We start from the raw sequence: 19,021 nt of genomic DNA, 5'->3' as shown, positions 1-19,021 counted from the left end.
TACATCTGCATGACTTTGCTTTCAGTGAAATACTAATGTCACATGAAACCAAACGGGAACAATAGGAAAGAGGAATCTTGCATATTATCACACAAAACATAAACATAATTAAAACTTCTATAAACTGTACTCAAGGGGGGGAGTACCTCAAGTACAAGTTTCATGTAAGACATCACACCTCATCTTTGCCCTATGCAGAGTACAGCGCCAAACCAGCATATTTATATGAGTGCGGTTAATGATATTGGCACACAATTCTTTTTAAATTTGGTGCAGCACAATTTTACTTCATACATGCAACACAGCACTGCTATGTTTTAGACGGATTATTTCTCCTACGGTGCACCTATCTTCCACCTCCTGGGACCCATCATTTACGCGGGACTGCTGCCTACTCCTTTTCCCAAAATATTTCACAACAGGTATGTTCTGCCCTTGCAGCATGTGAAAGCATTTCCACTTGGACAATTTTTCCCAATATTTCACATCTCATAAACAAATTTGCATCACAAAGACGCTACAATATATGAGGGAATCTGTCTTATAATCATACAATCATTGACTTTTTGTTTTTACAAATGCAAAAATCTTCTTATTTTTCTAAATGTATCAATTAAAATATAAATCTTATATGTATTGCATACAATTTTGTAAAACTACTTGCATTGTAGAGAATCTGAAAAGATATATTCTTTCTCATTTTGTTCAATTTAGTATCCACAAAGCTTACAAAGATTGTCAAAGGACAACCAACCGGCCTGTGTGACATCCATAAAAACACAAAACAGAAACGAACATAAAGAAAACTAAATTAGAAACAAAATACACCAGTCAATTGGGTTTCACTGTATATGCCAGATGAAATACCATGCTGTTTTTGCCACATGTGTGTAGATATTTTATTAGGAACATTTTCAATTATTTTTTCAAAGATTTTGTTGAACTTTTTTGGGCAATTGATCGTGGCACTATCTGCTCAACTCACAGTCACAAAGATAGACCCCACTCTTATTTTTCAAGTTCCCAAATACCACAACAGTAGAATCATGTCACATTGGTTACAGAATGTGAAAATTATTATTATATTCTATATCAAGCCTATATTACAACAGAGAAATAATCACTTTTAACTAATTTTCTCAAGCAACATGTTTCTTTTACTACAAGCTTATGTAAAGTAAATTAGTTTAGGCTCATTAGTAACCAACTGAAGACATTGTTGGGCTACTTATCCTAAACCTTCATTAAAATAAAAGACGTAAGCGTCAATGTCAAATATAGACGCTGTCAGATTAAATAGACTTTACCTAATTATAATCCAAAGACAGATAGTGCTCATTTTTACAACGTCTTCCTTATCGGTTTCACAAATCTCATTCCACCGTTGTATGTTCTTCATATATTACAAACATGAGACCCAGACAGCAACAAATACAAGACCTAAAATAAAAGAACTAACTTTATGGTCTCTCAAGTAAAATTGAGTTGAAATATAATTTTACTCTCTGTTTTCAAGCACCTCAAATATCATGTAAATTGAAGTACTAGTCTGCATAAGAGAATTGTAATGTTTCCACAGATCCAATAAATATATTCACAAGATAAGGCAATAACGTATAATTTTTACAGAAAATAAGAAGAAAATCACGAAAAAACAATGTCACACAGAGCAACCGATAAATAACCAAGTAAACCAATAAACTTAATGATCTATAAAATTAAATGGAGTAAACATTTTGTTTTAAGCTCATCCTCCAACCTGTATTTTCAAGCATCTCCTATGTTGTGTACTAGTCAGGACAGCTGGTTATAGGCGTTTCCAAATGCTCAATCAATATATACCCATGATAAAGAGATATCTGAATAGCATAATTTTTCAAGGGGAATAAACACAAGAAGAGAAAAAGACACTGAATAAGAAGCAAGCAAACAAGCTTGACCAAAAAGACAACCAATATAAGTGTTGGGCTGACCCAAAGCCCACTGAAAGTATTGTATTGTCCACAATAGGTCTTTTACTACAAATAGCAAGAAGCTGTTTTTGGGCAAGACCTAAACAAAAGGAGATGATGGAAGGAGCGCTGAAACTTTTCAAACACTCACCCCCAGTCACAGATCTGGGTTGAATCCATCATCTTTCTTTAGCTCACTTCGCCACCTCAGTTCAGACCCACCCATATGCAAATCAGTCTTGACCCTGTGCCTAATGGGAACAGTCCAGCCTGAACTGCCAAGCCAGGTCTTACCTGAACCAGAAACAAGCATCCTGGGACCGGTTTCAGAGTATTACCCCCATCATCAGCCAGGCTAGCTTGAATCCAGTGGCAAAGTGAGTAAGGGACCCACGTCTGGGCATACCCTGCCAACTTAGGGCGAACAAAGCAAACACAAGGAGATGATGGGTGGAGTGCTGAAACTTTTCAGACACTCACTCCCTGTCAGAGATGTGGGTAGAATTCATCAATGATCTTTAGCTCACTTCGCCACCACAGATGGACACAAGCTTCAATTCAGTTGCAAAGTGAGCAAGGGACCCACGTCTGGGCATACCCTGCAAAACTGGAAGGCATGGTGAGCAAAAAAACGATGGATTTAGGCCCAGATCTCTGTACTGGGGTGAAAGTATGACATTGTTCTGCATTCTGTCCGTCAATTGTTCTTTTTGGATGGACAAGACCGAAGCATGTTGGGTGGCAGTCTGTTTTCTATCTCTACCAGAACCTAAAGATCACACGAGGAGACACCTCGATGAAGAGATGAAAACATTGTGGAGAAGGCATTGCCTCTGTTCTGCAGGTTCTGGGTAGACGTTTTCTGTGGGATTGGTTTGAAAACCAGGAGGAATTAAATGTAGTTCAACAATCTTCCAATAAATTAGGGGATCTCTGAATTGTAAGTATTTATGGGTGCTCAAAGGCTCAAGTTATGGCTATTAACTTGAATTTTGTGACTTGGAAACAAACGAAAAGAGCTACTCGAAAAACTGGCTTCCAGAGAAGACTTTTGCTGCACATGTGATAGTGGTATAGATACATAGATTCATGTCACATGAATGAAGCTAGTTTAGAGCTCTACGTAAACTAATGACTGCACACTGGATATTGATACAAATACAGGTATATCCCCCCTCCTGTTATTTTGTCAAGATTTTAGTAGATTGGTTAAGATTTAGTTAAATTAGTGTACATTGTTTGAACAATCATAATTTATAATTAGGGCTCCTGGTTTTGTGGTAATTTTTTTAACATATCCGTCTGTATCTATATTTATTTTTGGTTCATTTTATCTGTGTTTATCCATATTTATTTTGTGTTTTGCATACAAATGAATTTGTAAAACTGTACATTTCCAACTGATAGATGCTCACTCCTACTTTGACATATGTCGTGTTTTAGCTATTTAACCCTTTCGCTGCGGCGGCTATTCCGCCACAGCGCTAAGTGGGCGGGGCGGCTGCTCGGCGGCCGCATGCTGGTGACAGAACCGCTCCGTCACCAGCCGCGGTTGAGCTGTGCTGGTGACGGAGCGGTTCCGTCATGACCTGCCCCGCTCATTAAAACTGCCGCGGCGGCCGGGCCATGACGGAACCGCTCCGTCATCAGCACAGCCCAACCGTAGCTGATGACGGAGCGGTTCCATCATCAGCAGGGGAGGGGTTAAGCTGCCAAATATTACATAACAATACATCCACTGGTAAATACTAGCATTATACCACAAATGTATATTGACACATGCCTTTATTTAAAGACTTTTAATCCTGTTTTTTAATTTCCCATGCTGTTCATCTGCTCAGCTGTTGGGCTAAAATTCATGGAAGACAGCACGAAGAGTCACTTAAAACCAGCACACTTTCTGTATTTATTCACTTTTAAAAATAAATGCAGACAGAAAAATTGTTTTCTGTATGTATTTATCTGTAAAAAATCTGTAAACTGAAAATATATAAATAAAAATAAAATATATTTTAAAAGAGAAAAAGAAAAGAGAAAACATAAAAGGGAGACAAGGAAAAGTTGGGCTGGAGGTATAAAGGGAAGACTGCTGTGAGATCAGAAGAGATTAAAAAAGTATACACTGGAAAAATGTGAAAAAATGCAAATATACAGGTTTGGAAACTGGAGGGAGGAGTCATAGAGATGGGAGGGAAGGAAAGAAGAGTGCAGAGTTAAGAAAAGATACGGCGGTGTGTCATTGTAGCTAAATCATTCTGTTACCTCCTCTGTCACTTCCCTCTTAGGCCATCATAAGGGGGGCAGGGAGGGTAGACCCCATGTTTTTTGGGTCATGCACTGATGCTTTAACATTAATTTGTAGATTTCAAAGCAAAACGGCCCTGTTTATTAGACAGGAAGCTAAAATGGCCAATACCAGTAGAGGGCGCCAGAGGGTTGTTCTGCAATGCTTTCGCTTTCACAGCATGACATATTTTGTAAAACGTTCAGACTTGATCTATGAAGGGCCGACTTCGGTTTGTTGACATGGCATACCTGACTCGCCAGAGCCTTGCCTGCCCCCCCCCCCCCGCCTTCCTCTTCTGCAATCTGTCATTGATTCTGAATTTCTTACCTACCCTGTAACCCCAACCTCCTCTCTTCTAAGTGTGCATTGAATGTTGTATTGCCTCATTGCAAACCCTGCCTTGTGCTGCACTCATTAATTTGATGCTAGATTCACAACATGTATGTTAATAAATGCATTGTGCTATTATGTGTGTGTGTGTGGGGGGGGGGGGGTTGTTTTCCACTGCTGCCCCTTTTTAAAGCAATTCCAGGCTGCTTTTGAAGGAAAGCGGAAAGCATAGGCACAGAGGGTGGTGGCAATTGATAGCAGGAGGCTGGGTATTTTTAAATATATATATTTTGGACAATGAGAGAAGGCCATGTTCTGTGCGGCTCCCCCATTACGTCTCTGGCCTGGCTGGCCCCTGTGTACAAGATGAAAGCAAGGACGGGTGATTTTGGGGCGTCATACATAACATAACATTATAGATGGGCAAAAAGTGAAGAAAATGAATGTTATTCATTACGGGTTCTATAGTGACATCACAGACAACTAGAGCATCTCTGACTTTGTCTAATTGCCGTAAAAGAAAACGCCTTTGGTGAAAAACATCTCGTTTATTTACTATTTTCCCGCTAAAATTCTGTACCTTTTTCCTGGACCAGGTTTGAGAAGTTTGGAGGGTCTGGCTTCCCCTCTGTATTCTTTGCCACCCTCTCTCTTTCCATACTGTGCTTCTCTGGCTTGAGAACAGAATCATTTCCGGCGGGTGTTCAGTCTCCCCCCCCCCCTCCCCCCCCCCCCCCAGGGCTGCATGTTTTTCAGCAGCATTCTAACAATCACAGACGGGTTTCGCCCTGGCTGAGATTCGTCGGTGTCATGTTGTTGACGCGCTTACAGGGTTACCGAAGGTAAACCCATTTCGGTACAAATTGAGCCCCCGGGGGCTCTGTTTAGACTGTCGTGTTAAATGTTGTTTTTTCAGTGGCTTTTTCGAATGTTACGTTCTCCTTCGATGGCTTGACGCGCACTTTAAGACTTGTTTTTCATGAAAATATTTCCCAAAAAAGAAAAACAACTTGTAAGTGAGTCAGCGTGTGTGAAAACCAGCCCCCAGCAGGCCTTCCGTGGCCCAGAGCGCGCCTTTCCCTACACCGGCCCGGGGCCTGCCCCAGTGATGCTGCCGGCGCTGGGGCCATGTCCGCGGCTTGGACCGTCGGAGGCTGGCGCCTGCGCCCCTCGGAGCTGCTCCCCCTCCCGCCAGGGTAGGAGGTGATGATTCGAGCTTTGTTTGTTCACTTCTGTGACTCATCCGCAGCCCTACAAACATTCTCATTTTGTTATTTTCTCAGCAGAGTGCTGTGTACAGATTCCCACAGCGATTTTCTTTAACTGCTGTCGTGGCACGTGCGAGAGAAGGAACTGAACAACAATCATTTACAATGCAATGGTTTTGCCTTTGTTAAAGTTAGAGCTATTGGCATTGCTCTTGACATTATTTTTATTTAGGTTTTTTTTAACATAAATAAATGGCATTGTCATTTACAATAGCAGGGCAGGGCACAGGGAAGGGGGGGGGGGGGCGAGGAGAGACGAAGGAGAGCTGCGGGCTCAGGGAAGGGGGGGGGGCGAGGAGAAATGAAGGAGAGCTGCGGGCTCAGGGAAGGGGGGCGAGGAGAGACGAAGGAGAGCTGCGGGCTCTTGTTGTAATGCTTGCATGGATGAGTTGGTGGATGCATGGATGGGTGCATGCATGGATGGATGTATGGATAGATGCATGGATGGGCGGATGGATAGATGCATATATACAGCCAATCCCTCAACAATTTATGCAATCCACCAACCCATCCAACCAACAACCCATCCATGCATCCACCCATACATCCATGCATCATGCATGCATCCATCCATTATGCATCCATCCACCCACTGCGTCCCACTCCGACCCCTCTAAATATAACTAATTTTTTCTGTATATAGAGATGACTGTATTCACTAGTATATGCAGTAGACCTTTCTACTCTAACATTCCTATGTGACTCTTGCAGTACATCTATTCATATCCCTTCTATATGTATATAGAAATATAACAAGAATCAACAGTCTCTTCTTTGTGTGACTACATCTAGTACATTTCAATTGTTTTCCTGTTTGTATCTTTTACTTAACGCATGTAAATCAAAGTCCTTAGGTTTGGCAACTGGTTCTTATGTAAAGCGCTCTGACACCTTCGGGTAAAGTTCGCGCTACATAATATCACATTAAATAAAACTTTACCCCACAAATCCAACCATCCATTTGTGCCTAGGCTTACATTTTACGGCCTCGAAGCACACAGAGAAGGGAAAATTTACTAAGTCGAGGCTTTGTAGGGTGCATGGCAGGGGACAGTTTTAGGCGCCAAGGGAGGGTAGGGAGCAGAGTCAGAGTACTTCACGGAGGTAGGGGGTAGTTTTTCATGGTTCAGGACAGGGGGCTGCGGTACTTTTTGGAGCATGGCCTTATTTTAAAGGGCTCAGTTCAGGTGGAGGAACGGCACAAAACATCAGGCAGACAGAGGGCAGAAGGACACAAAAACGAGGGGAAACAATTATAACTGAGGGCAGATTGGCACAAAAAAAAAGGCAGACAAAGGGAAGAAGGACACAAAAACGAGGGGGGGATGATTCTAACGGAGGGCAGAACGGCACAATTCACGAGGCAGACAGAAGGCAGAAGGACACAAAAACGAGGGGGGATGATTGTAACAGAGGGCAGAACGGCACAAAACACCAGGCAGACAGAGGGAAGAAGGACACAAAAAAGAGGGGGGGGATGATTCTAACGGAGGGCAGAACGGCACAAAACACCAGGCAGACAGAGGGAAGAAGGACACAAAACCGAGGGGGGGATGATTGTAACGGAGGGCAGATTGGCACAAAACACCAGGCAGACAGAGGGCAGAAGGACACAAAAACGAGGGGGGGGGGGTGATTGTAACGGAGGGAAACACTACTAAATATCTACAGAGCAGATGTTCAAATCAGATGACCTGCTTATAGGATCTTGACAGACTCAAAAACAATGTATACGTTTTCAGCTGACAGGAACATGTCTGCTGCTGCCGCAATAGCTCACCAGGTTGCTTGCTAACCAGAAGACCAAAAATCATCGATTTCATGGTGATGCCTGCTTGGGATACGAGGCTATTTTAAAATGCCCATTATTTACAAAATGACCAAAAAGAGGATCATTATATTCAAGAAGGCTTTTGTTTTTGTTATATTTTAAGGTGTTTAACTGATTTGCTACAATACTATATCTTATTTTAGGCAGGAGACCGGGAAATAATTTTTCCAGGTGCATACCAACATTTTTGCCGCAGTCTACATCTGCAGTCCCAGAATGCTCTAGCAAAATAATCCTCATCATAGCAACGGGAGGGGGTTTTGAAGAAGGGCGGGGGAATTAAACCGTTCCTTGAGCAAAACTGCATCCATTTTGGGCTAAAACAATGGTGTCCACAATACTGAGCTAGAATTGGAAAATCGTGCTTCTAAAATGTAGAGTGATGAATTAGTTGTTTAAAAAGGACCTGCAAGAAGAGTAAATCAAGCCAGCTGACAGGTTTGAACCCTCAGGCTCATGCGTATCCCCATGAGAACCCGAGACCAAGTGAAAAAAATGCATTAGCCACGCGCTTAAATGCAATACATGCACGGTGCACATTGTGTGAAACTCTAGGACCGAGGCCAAGTGAAAAAAATGCATTAGCCACGCGCTTAAATGCAATACATGCACGGTGCACATTGTGTGAAACTCTAGGACCGAGACCAAGTGAAAAAAATGCATTAGCCACGCGCTTAAATGCAATACATGCACGGTGCACATTTTGTGAAACTCTAGGACAATGGGCCCGGACAAAGCATTCACACCAGCTAATCTCCCTGATCCCGTTGTTCAGGTCTTAACAGGTACTTGTAGGTCTTAAAAAAGGCAAGGTTTTGTTCCATTGTGCAGTTCTCTGGTCTTGGTGCGCTTCGCAGCGCTCTCGTACGTCCCGTACGGCTTCAACGGAGGTGCCCTACTAAAGCTCACGCTTCTCGCGTGAGCCGGCGTACGACGCGAACAATGTGGAAGGCAGGTGTGAAGCGTACCAGCAACCGTATCAGAAGCGCACTGTTCTCAGCGTGCAGTTGCAGTGTATGCCTCTTACCGGCTGGTAAGGTGCGCACAGTCTCGCTGGCCAGAGCAAAGGGGGCGAGGCGTACCTGGTGACGCGTCCGGCTGGCTTTAGATGCAGGAGGGGGTGTGGCTGTGTCCCAGGCGCTCGGATGCAGAATACGAAGCGCCCAGTTCTCCTCATCCTAACGTACAGTTCTTAGTGCACTCGCTTCAGCTTCTTACCAATAAGGACTACGATGCACACAGTGTCCAACACACTAGGAGTCGTACTAGCCTCAGGGACACAGCAAAACGTTGCGCACCCGTTCAAAGCGCGGCCCGAGCAGGAAGGCGGGTGCCTTCAATGCCGGACCAGATTCGGGGGCATTCCCGAGACTGACGTAGCCAAAAGCCAAAAATTCTCGGGAACGCCCCCGAATCTGGTCCGAGATTGACGGACAGAGCCTTCTCCCAATGGCTAGTCTCCATTTATGGAGCTAGCCAATGGGAGAGTGGGGACGGTCCAGTCCCCACACACAGAAATCATTAAGTTTTTCCTAGCATGGCTAGGAAAAACCTAAAAACCCTGCAGATGCAGTAGGTTAGAGCTGCCTTTGAGGAAAGTAATTTGTGAAGGTGGAGGGGAGGAGATAGGATTGTGTTTTCACAGAAGTCGTGTGTTGTGTTCGCCATGACCATGCCAGGATGTCTGTGTCCAGGGTTCTCCTCTTTTCAACCGTACAACGCAGTGCCTTTACAACGCAGTACAAATCCCAAATGTCTTTACAACGCATTCCCTAGCCATGCAAGTCGTTACGACTTGCCTTACGGAAAGCCTTGTTGGACTGATGATGGGTTTAAGTCAAACACTTTCCCTACTGTTGCACAGATTAGAGTTGCAATAGTAAAATCTACTATTCCAAAGTCGAGCGATTTCTGTAAAGGCAAGTCACCGCAAAGACTTGTGTGGTAAAGGAATGCATTGTGAAGATGCATTCGTGGTTTGGGCCGCGTCATAAAGGCATGCGTGGTAAATGCATGCATGGTTCGAACATCCAACCATCAGGAGGACAGCTGGACAGTGGGTGGCAGACTGATTGTTGTTGTACTGTTGCTTCCCAAAGTTTTTTTCTGAAATAAATCCATCACTTCAATCTGACCCCAAGATCGTTGCTGTCGACTTTTTGCCTCATAAGACTGGCGACGAAGATTTTTCACCCTATATAAATGTGTGGTGAAAGAAGATGTTGATGGTGAGGTTAAGGGGTAGTGTAATCCATTGAGAGTAGGAGGATGAAAATATATAGATATATTTATATATTACCGACTGCCGGCCGCCAGCAGGTAGTTAGAGTTAGGACCCATTTTCCGTAGGAAAAGAGTTTTTTGATTTGCCAATATCTTTGGCACCTGTTGGAGAATCTTCGCGAAATTTTCAAAACTAATGACCCGCTACGGTCAGCTCCTGTCTTGAAAGTTTCGGGGTGATTCATCAAGCGGGGGCCGAGAAAAAAGGGGGGGGTCCCAAAACACGTTTTCCCAATGATAATTTCCATAGGAAAAATTGGAACAGGCTACAGCCCGACCTGCTGAACGAAATTACACCAAATTTGGCAAAAAGGTAGCTCTTGGTTCAGAAAGCGACCTTTTTTTAAATGGTGTAAATCCATTTGGTAGTTCCAGATGAATTTAAAAAAAAAAAAAGATGGATACCTGAGCATCGAGGAGCAGGAGCTTCACTCTGATTGGCTGCCAACTCTCCAAACCAGAATGTGTTGGCAGCCATCTTGTGACTCGGTAATAGAGACACAAGAAAAGAATGGAAAAAAAGGTTGAAAAACAAGAAAAGGGGGCAGGGTAGAAACAGCCTGACCCCCTAGGCCTGCTCAGGGTGTCCCACAGGGACCACCAAGGTCAATAAAAGCATTACAAATAAAATCAGCAGAATTCCCTGCAGTAAGTCCCACTCAGTGGGATTGCTAAAACGTCTAAGGATGACATGTCCCCCTTTCTCCACCACTCTGCAAACATGCCTCCTGGCAGACTACGGGATGGGGTATGAAGTCCAATTTACTCCTGAGGTACTTTGGGGGCCAAGAATCGCTCTTGGTACTTCCTCTAAGTCCTATGCAGCGGAATTCCTGAGCGCTGGTCGGAGGCCCAGCACCCTTTCTCCACCACTCTGCAAACATAACTACTACTTAACAAAGCATCTTTTTGCATCTTTCCTATTATGTATTGGGACCTTACAGGGGAGGTCATGCCAATCACAGGTGTACCCCAACGCATAGTGTACCCTAGTGTATGTAGGTGTTTTCACTATACACTAAGTGTCTTTTAGCATAGCACTGGCTCTATGCCTGGTTAGTCAGTCAGTTACCACCAGTACTCGTCAGCACAGGATGACTTTGCAACAAGGCCTCTTTCTGCTCCTCTGTTGGTTCTTTGTGCACATCTCTTGCTTCTTTAAGCCCCTTTCTTCATCTTTCTGCACATGTCCTACCTCTGTAGGCATAGTTAGAAATTAGCATTTAAAAAAACTCTGAAATTCACTGAAAATAAACGGTTTCAGGGACGTTATAGTTAGAAATGAGCATTTAAAAAACCTTAGAAATTCACTGAAAAAACTATAAGTTTCAGGGGCGTTCTAGTTAGTTGGACAATTCACTCGTACAAAACCATTGAAATTCCCCAGTTATAGTTAGTTCAGGACCACCTCTCTGCAACGCAGCACAGTGGCGCTAACTGGAAGCACCTGGTGGGCTAGTTGGCCCCCAGGGGCCCTCAGGATCGAAGGAGAATTATTTCCCCAACTTAAAACACACCACAGGGCGTGTTTGCGCACGTCACCTCAGGCCCCGTCCCCTCCCTTCACCACCGTGTAAACACGCCCTGTGTCCGTTTTAATTTGGGAGATTAACTCCCCTTGAATCCTGAGGGTGCCTAGGGTCCAACTAGCCCTCTAGGTACCTCCAGTAAGTGCCACAGAGCTGCGTTGCAGAGAGGTGTAAAAAGGGGCACAGCCTGGACCACCTCTCTGCAACGCTGCACAGTGATGCTTACTAGAAGCACCTGGTGGGCTAGTTGGCCCCCAGCGGCCCTCAGGATTGAAGAGGAATTATTTCCCCAACTTAAAACGCGACATAGGGCGTGTTTGCACACGTCACCACAGGCTCCGTCCCCTCCCTTCACCTCTGTGTAAACACGCCCTGGGGCCGTTTTAAGGTGGGAGATTAAGTCCCCTTGAGTCCTGAGGGTGCCTAGGGTCCAAGTAGTCCACTAGATACCTTCAGTAAGCGCCACAGAGATGCGTTGCAGAGAGGTGTAAAATGGGGCATGCCCTCTGAACACCTCTCTGCAAGGCAGCTCCCTGGCGCATACTGGGGGTACCTGGTGGGCTAGTTGGCCCTCAGGGACCCTCAGTATTGAAGGGGAATTAATTCCCCAACTTACAGAGGGTGCGTTTGCACAATGGTGAAGGAAGGGGGCGGGGCCTTAGGTGACATGTCTGCAAACACCCCCTGTGGCGCGTTTTAAGATGGGGAATTAATTCCTCTTCAATCATGAGGGTCCCTGAGGGCCAACTAGCCCAGCAGGTACCTCCAGAATGCGCCAAGGAGCTGCTATGCAGAGAGGTGTTCAGAGGCCACGCCCCTTTTTACAACACTCTGTAACCCACCTCTGTGGCGCTTACTGGACGTACCTGGTGGGCTAGTTGGCCCCCAGGGGACCTCAAGATTGAAGCAGAATTAATTCCACAACTTAAAACGCGTCAAAAATCTTGTTTGCAACCATGTCACCACAGACCCTGACCCCTCCCTTCACCACTGTGCAGACGCGCCCCGTGGCGCGTTTTTAGTTGGGGGATTAACTCCTGAGGGTCCCTGGGGTGCAACTAGCCAACCAGGTACCTCCATTAAGCGCCACAGAGCTGCCTTGCAGAGAGGTGTAAAAAGGGGCGTGGCCTCTGAACACCTCTCTGCAACACAGCTCCCTGGCGCATACTGGAGGTTCCTGATGCGCTAGTTGGCCCCAAGGGGCCCCCAGCATTCAAGGGGAATTAGTTCCTCATCTGGAAACGCGTCAGGTGGCGCGTTTGCAGAGTGCTGCAGATAGGGGGCGGGGCCTCCGCCGCAATGCCCGTATGTTTTTCAATGTATTTCTTTAAGAAGGGGGGCTGTGTGGCCCCCTTCTTTTCCCATTTTATTGGTCTTGGAGACCCCATCCCCCAGGTCTAGACTCCTATTTAATTTTTTTATAAAAAAAAAATCGGAAGGGGGCCGCGTGAAGCCCCCTTCCTGAGGCCATAATCAGCAATTATTTTATTTTTTAACTTATTTGGAGGGGTGCTGCGTTGCCCCCCCCCCCTCAGGCCTTTTATGGCCATGGGGGCCCCATCCCCCGGAGCCGGCCTTTATTATTTTTGAGGAGGGGGCCGCGGGCCCCCCTCCTGGGCCACTGCTAGCCCCGGGGACCCCGTCCCCCGGGGCTTGCCCTCTCCGTTGGGGACCCTGGAGGGGTCGCCCAATCCCCCCACGGTCCCGCCGCCTCCCCGCCTCCTGCGGGAGCCGGCATTGCTTTTCCACATGGGAGCTGCTAAGATGCAGCTCCCGGTGTGGAAAAGCAATCAGGTTTGGTTTTTGGAAGAGAGAGCAGGGTTTCCTGCTCTCTCTTCCAAAAACCAAACCAGAGTTTGCTATGGCAGGGCGGGAGCCACAAGGCTCCCACCCTGCCATAGCAAACAGCAGTGTCCCGGTGTGGGCACCCCGGGACACTGCAGGAGCCAGCCCTGGCGGGTGGCGGTCCCCAGGGCCTTCAAGGGCTCCAGGAGGGGGGCCACGCGGCCCACCTCCCAACATTTGGAAAACCCTGGGGGGTGGTGGTCCCTAGCGCTTGGGGGTCCGTCACAGACCCCCCCAATTTAAATAATTAGAGCCCGGGGAGGTGGCAGTCCCTGGGACGTGTGAGGGTTTGAGCCCCCCACACAGGTAGGTATTTTTATAAAAAACAAGCCCACGGGGTGGCAGTCGCCAGGGCTGCAGAGGGCTATGTACCCCCTCCAATATTTTATAAAAACCCCAGAGGGTGGCGGTCCCCGAGGCTTGTTGGGGCCTTAGAGCCCCCCACCCATTTATTAAACAAGCCCCGGGGGTGGTGGTCCCTGGGACTGCAGGGGGCTCGTGAGCACCCCCGCAAACACTTTTGATAAGCCCCGGGAGTGGCGGTTCCCGGGGTTGGGGGGCCCCTTTGGACCACCCATTGTAATATAAACATTGCCCCCGGGAGTTGGCCCAACAGAGGGCAAATTAATAATGAAGCACGGATCCGCAGATCCAGCGCGCATCCTGTGATTTAAAAAAAAATATATATACTTTTTTTGGCCCTGGGGGTCGTTGTGGGACCCCCTAAGCAGGCCTAGGGGGTCAGGGTGTTTCTACCCTGCCCTCTTCTTTTTTTCTGCATTTGTTTTCCTGATTTCTTGTGCCTTGGTTCTACCGAGGCACAAGATGGCTGCCAACACTTCCTGATTTGGAGTGTTGACAGCCAATTAGCATGAAGCTTGTGATCGGGAGGGTGCCCGGATCCTGCGCGCCTATAGATATCTATTTTTTTAATTTTGATTTTCCAAGCAACCTCTGAACTGATTTACACCATTTAACAAAAAGAGTTCTTTCTGAACCAAGGGCTACGTTTTTTCCAAATTTGATGTAATTCCGTTCAGCAGTTCGGGCTGTAGCTGCGGCTAAAGTTTCCTATGGAAAATTGCATGGGGAAAACACATTTTGGGACAGCCCCCACTTGCCATATCACCCCGAAACGTTCAAGATAGAAGCGGACCGGAGCGGGCCATAAGTTTTGAAAATTTCGCGAAGATTCGTCAATCGGCGCCAAAGTTATTGGGAATAGAATGTTGCGATTTTCCTATGGTAACTAGGTCCGAACTATAACTACCTATTGGCGCCACAATTTGGTGCTATATATCCATATCCAAACACAATTTGGTGCTCCGTTATGCTCCCAAATAATCCACAGGTATTCTCATAGCACATTCGAAAATACTTTTTTAACTCAAGAATATGCAACACAAATTCACAGATGTGAATTTGTGTTGCATACTCTTGAATAAAAAACGGTATTTCCGAATATACTATGAGGAGACCTGTGGATTATTAGGAAGCGTAACGGAGCACCAAAGTTTGTTTGAATTTTTTCAGCACCACATGCTGAGCCACAGGTCACTGGACTCAGTGTCCGGGGAAAGTGTGAGACAAACAAACACACAACCCCACCCACCTACTCCCCCTTACATTCTAAGACATGGTAATCGCATTGACTTGCTACAGGATACACATCTAGCAGCGGAGAAGGCAGACAAACAAACAATAACAGCCGCAGTATCAGAGGTAATGGTTCACCTGGGATGCATAGGCCTTTGGTCAATCTTACATCCAGCCAGCAAATTATTTCCTGTTATTCTGCAACACAGAACACTCCTGATAGACTAGACAGCATACTGGTAACCCATGACTTCAGCACTAGAATACAAAGTGCCCAATATTGCGACAGATTTCTGTCGGAACAATCCCTGCTGCTTTGACCTATTCTGACAATCTGCAGTGAGAACAGCCACTCTTTCTTCAATCATGTCCTCCCCATCAGTTACCTGCCACTACTTCCTCCTGCTGCTCCAACAAACTATCAGAATATAATAAAGACAGCAAATATATCCCTTTTGTTACATATATCTTACAGACTCCATCATCAGACTCAGGTACAGACCCACATCTGAGGCAACAGAGCTGTCAATCTGCGTACATAGATCTAACAGGTGCCTCTGACAGTAGAGCAACCCCTCATGTAACAGGTCTTCCAGGCCCAGGCCAATGACAGCAGAACTATCTTTCAGGTAATAGAGTTCCTACAGGTTTAGGCATCTGACAGAAAATCTTTCATGTTGCACACAATTTACAGGCATGGATTTTGGACAGCACAGCTGCCCCTCACTATAAAGAAACGTTAAAGTTGGCCTATAGAAGAACTGTCTACCAGGTTAAAACAATTTTACGAGCCCCGAGTTCAGCCATCAAATCTCCCCGTTAGGTCACACATTTTTTCCGACTCAGGCGTCTGAGAGGGAAGCTGTTCTCAAGTGTCGTACGTCTGATTGGCCCAGGCTTCTGAGAGGGAAGCTGTTCTCAAGGGACGTACATCTGATTGGCCCAGGCTTCTGAGAAGGAAGCTGTTCTCAAGTGACGAACATCTGATTGGCCCAGGCTTCTGAGAGGGAAGCTGTTCTCAAGTAAATGTAAATGTGTTTGTATTTATATAGCGCCTTGTACCCCTCAGAGGTCTTGTAGCGCTGTATTCATACCCTGTGGAACCCTTCCTGGCTTTCCTGTGAGATTCCCACTCCTAGACACCCCCAAGGTGAAGCCAGGCATCCAAGCGCTGCTGGGGTCGTTTGTGGAGATTAAGCAAGCTATTGCCCAGAGTCACAGAGTGGAACCCATGATGAGACTAGGCACCAAGGCGAGAATTGTCAGGTCTGGGGAGATTGAGTCCAAGAGCCGCCGAGGCGGGAATTGAACCCTAGTCCCGGGCCAGACCTCTGCATCAGGGTCTGCCGCTCTAACCATTGAGCCATGCTTCTCCACAAGTGACGTACATCTGATTGGCTAAGGCTTCCGAGAGGGAAGCTGTTTTCAAGTGATGTAGATCTGATTGGTTAAGGCTTCTGAGAGGGATGTTGTTCTCAAGTGACATAGATCTGATTGGCTCAGGCTGCTTTTGAGAGGGAAGCTGTTCTCAAGTGACACAGATCTGATTGGATCAGGCTTCTGAAAGGGATGCTGTTTTGAAAGATGGTAGATCTGATTGGCTCAGGCCTCTGACAGTAGGGTCATCTTTCTAGTTGTTAATCTGGGCCACTATCTAGCACTTAGGATATAAAAGTTCTAATGGTTGTTTTAAAACTGAGTTGTGGAGCAGATTCTTGATTCTGTCTGACAAGCGGATAAAGTTACCAGGTATCTGCCAAAAGATATAGAAAAATAACTACAAAAGAAAATTATTCAGACCCTGCACCAAGGGTGTGGAATTTTAAAAACGATCTACTTGTCCGAAGAACAAGATGCCTCAGACATGCCCTCTAAAAACAGATCCACTTGTCCCAGCTGATGTCATGCAATTAGATGACAGGTTGTGGCAGTGTTCCCATATGAGACCTCTGATAATCGTCTCTCTGATTAAGCCAGGGCGCATATGAGTTCAGGGTCTGGACTCTAACGAGGCTGTGATCATGCCCCCTTTCTGATTGTAAAGGTCCGTCAATGCAACAGGGCTCTGTGTATGTCAAATATTTGAACATCCGTATGCTCTGCGTATGCATAGGCTCTGTTTAGGCCAGCTTTCTGATCACAGCAAGGTTCGGACTATGCCAGCGCCTGAACTGAATAACAAAATGATTGCCAGTACTGTGAATTCTATTTTATCTTAATAGCCATCCACTAATTGACACAAACAAAAAGTGAGGTAGACTACTATTTCCGTCTGAATTAATCAAATTGAGATTATTATTTATTCAAAATCACATTTTTCATTCAATTTTGTTCCTTTTTAATTTTTTTCAAAATTGCAACCATAAAAATACATATAACATACAATTTACATAAATGTACAATACACTCACGGGCACTCCAAAATCCAGATTTGTCTCACTTTCAGTCACACCCACTCCATACATTCACCACAAAAAACACACAATATATTTACATCAATCGGAAAACTTCTTACATCATTCTTTTAACAATGCCATAGAAACTAGAATCAAAAGTAAATTATTGAATTTGAATCTTTCAGTCCAAAGTTCAGACTATCTTATGGCTGGAAAATTGGTCTACGCGTTTCGAACTCTAACTGATTTCTAGAGTTCTCATCAGGACCATAAAGACCGGCTGTCTGTACTTGTGCAACAAACCCGGTCGCAGGAAAATGTAGCTTTGAAGTTCCAAGGTGCCGTGTATATATATATATATAAGGTTGATCGAGGTCTTGGGTTCTCAAGAATTCTCGTAGCTCGCTTGTGATGGGTTCAACTAATTTCCGGCTAGACGCTCTGCTCGTAAGTCGGGTCGTCGTTTGCCTTCCTCTTCCTCGGAGCACTTTGGTCTCCGTCTCTGTACTGGTTTGCCTTGCTGTTGGGAGCCTAAACCCAGTGGTGTTGCTTATTATTAAGTTCTGAACTGAGCATAATTCACAATACGTCACTGCTCTGTGGGTATCATTGCTTTCTTTCTAGTTTGAGGAAGATTTGCTCTGGCAATGTTACTTCCAAGCATTCACTTGATTTCACAAAATGTTACTGTAAATAAACTCAGATTCCACTTGCGGGCCAGTGCTGAGATTACCCACTTAAAAGATGAAGCACATCACCCGCACTCTGACGTTTTGTAATTTTTATATTAATCGCTTTATCTCATGCAAGCCCTTGTTTTCCATAATTGTTAGCAAACACGACGTGCTCTATCAATGACTGAACATTTACATTTTACAACTAGATACACTCAGCAAAGTCTTGTCAGTCAAAAAAGAAGTCTGTCTGTGGATATAAATGTGAAGGTTGGTCTTACCCTCATAAAAGGATTTTCTCACATGAAGGATTCTGTCTGAGCAAATCTAGTCCCCTGCTGGAAGAAGATGAGAAGTGGTTGGTCAAGGCTGGAGTGACCAGTGGGCTTGTGTACATGAACAACTTGCTTTTTTAAGGGTAATTGTGAGCTCGTCTCGAACCCCTCACTACCCCAAAAGTATCGAAATTTCCTCCTAACAAAGCCAGGAGTAAATCTTTTTCAAGGGTGGGTAGCCGGCATCACCCTTAAAAAGTCGGGGGTGTAGGGAAGGAGTTTCTTCATGACTGGAAATATTTCACACCTGGTTAAAAAGAAAAAAAAGACAAAGAAAGATAAGTTTGCTAGGCGTACACTTGGAAACCCAGAACTATTACAAGTTTCAAGGCCTGCAACTCATGAATTCACAATTCTGCCCCCACGCATTGTCATAGAACTGAGGATTCATTTTTGTAACTTTAAGAATGGGGCCCCGGCTAATCTTCTTCAAGTGTCACATAATGGATTACACTCATTCCCCTTCAGTATTTTGTTTCTATGAGCATGCATCAAATATGATTTAATAAATGGGTCCTAAGAGAAATGTAATTTAATGTTCTTGCTACAAATTTCAGAGTAATGAAGCCAAACTGTCTGTAAATCTGGTAGTTTTTGTTCAAGTTTCAAATACATTTGGGTATATTTCATTTGGAAAGTAAACACATTGCTTGATAGTTTACCAAAATATCTGCAAACCTAAGCTATGGTTTTTC

General features: G+C 45.1%; 1 long non-coding RNA gene across 1 annotated transcript in view; it reads right to left on the bottom strand.

Annotated features, from left to right (window-relative positions):
* LOC147684225 (uncharacterized) overlaps positions 1-19,021 on the bottom strand; it is a 262,916-nt gene that overhangs the window by 165,135 nt on the left and 78,760 nt on the right. The window contains exon 3 of the long non-coding RNA XR_015300986.1: positions 18,273-18,573. This is a non-coding gene — a long non-coding RNA (uncharacterized LOC147684225). The remainder of the gene's footprint in view (positions 1-18,272; positions 18,574-19,021) is intronic.

This window comes from Lissotriton vulgaris, chromosome 11, assembly GCF_964263255.1.
Source record: "Lissotriton vulgaris chromosome 11, aLisVul1.2, whole genome shotgun sequence".
In the NCBI taxonomy this organism is placed as follows: Eukaryota; Metazoa; Chordata; class Amphibia; order Caudata; family Salamandridae; genus Lissotriton; species Lissotriton vulgaris.
Note: the sequence above shows the minus strand (reverse complement) of the source record. Positions and strands in the feature narration are given on the sequence as shown.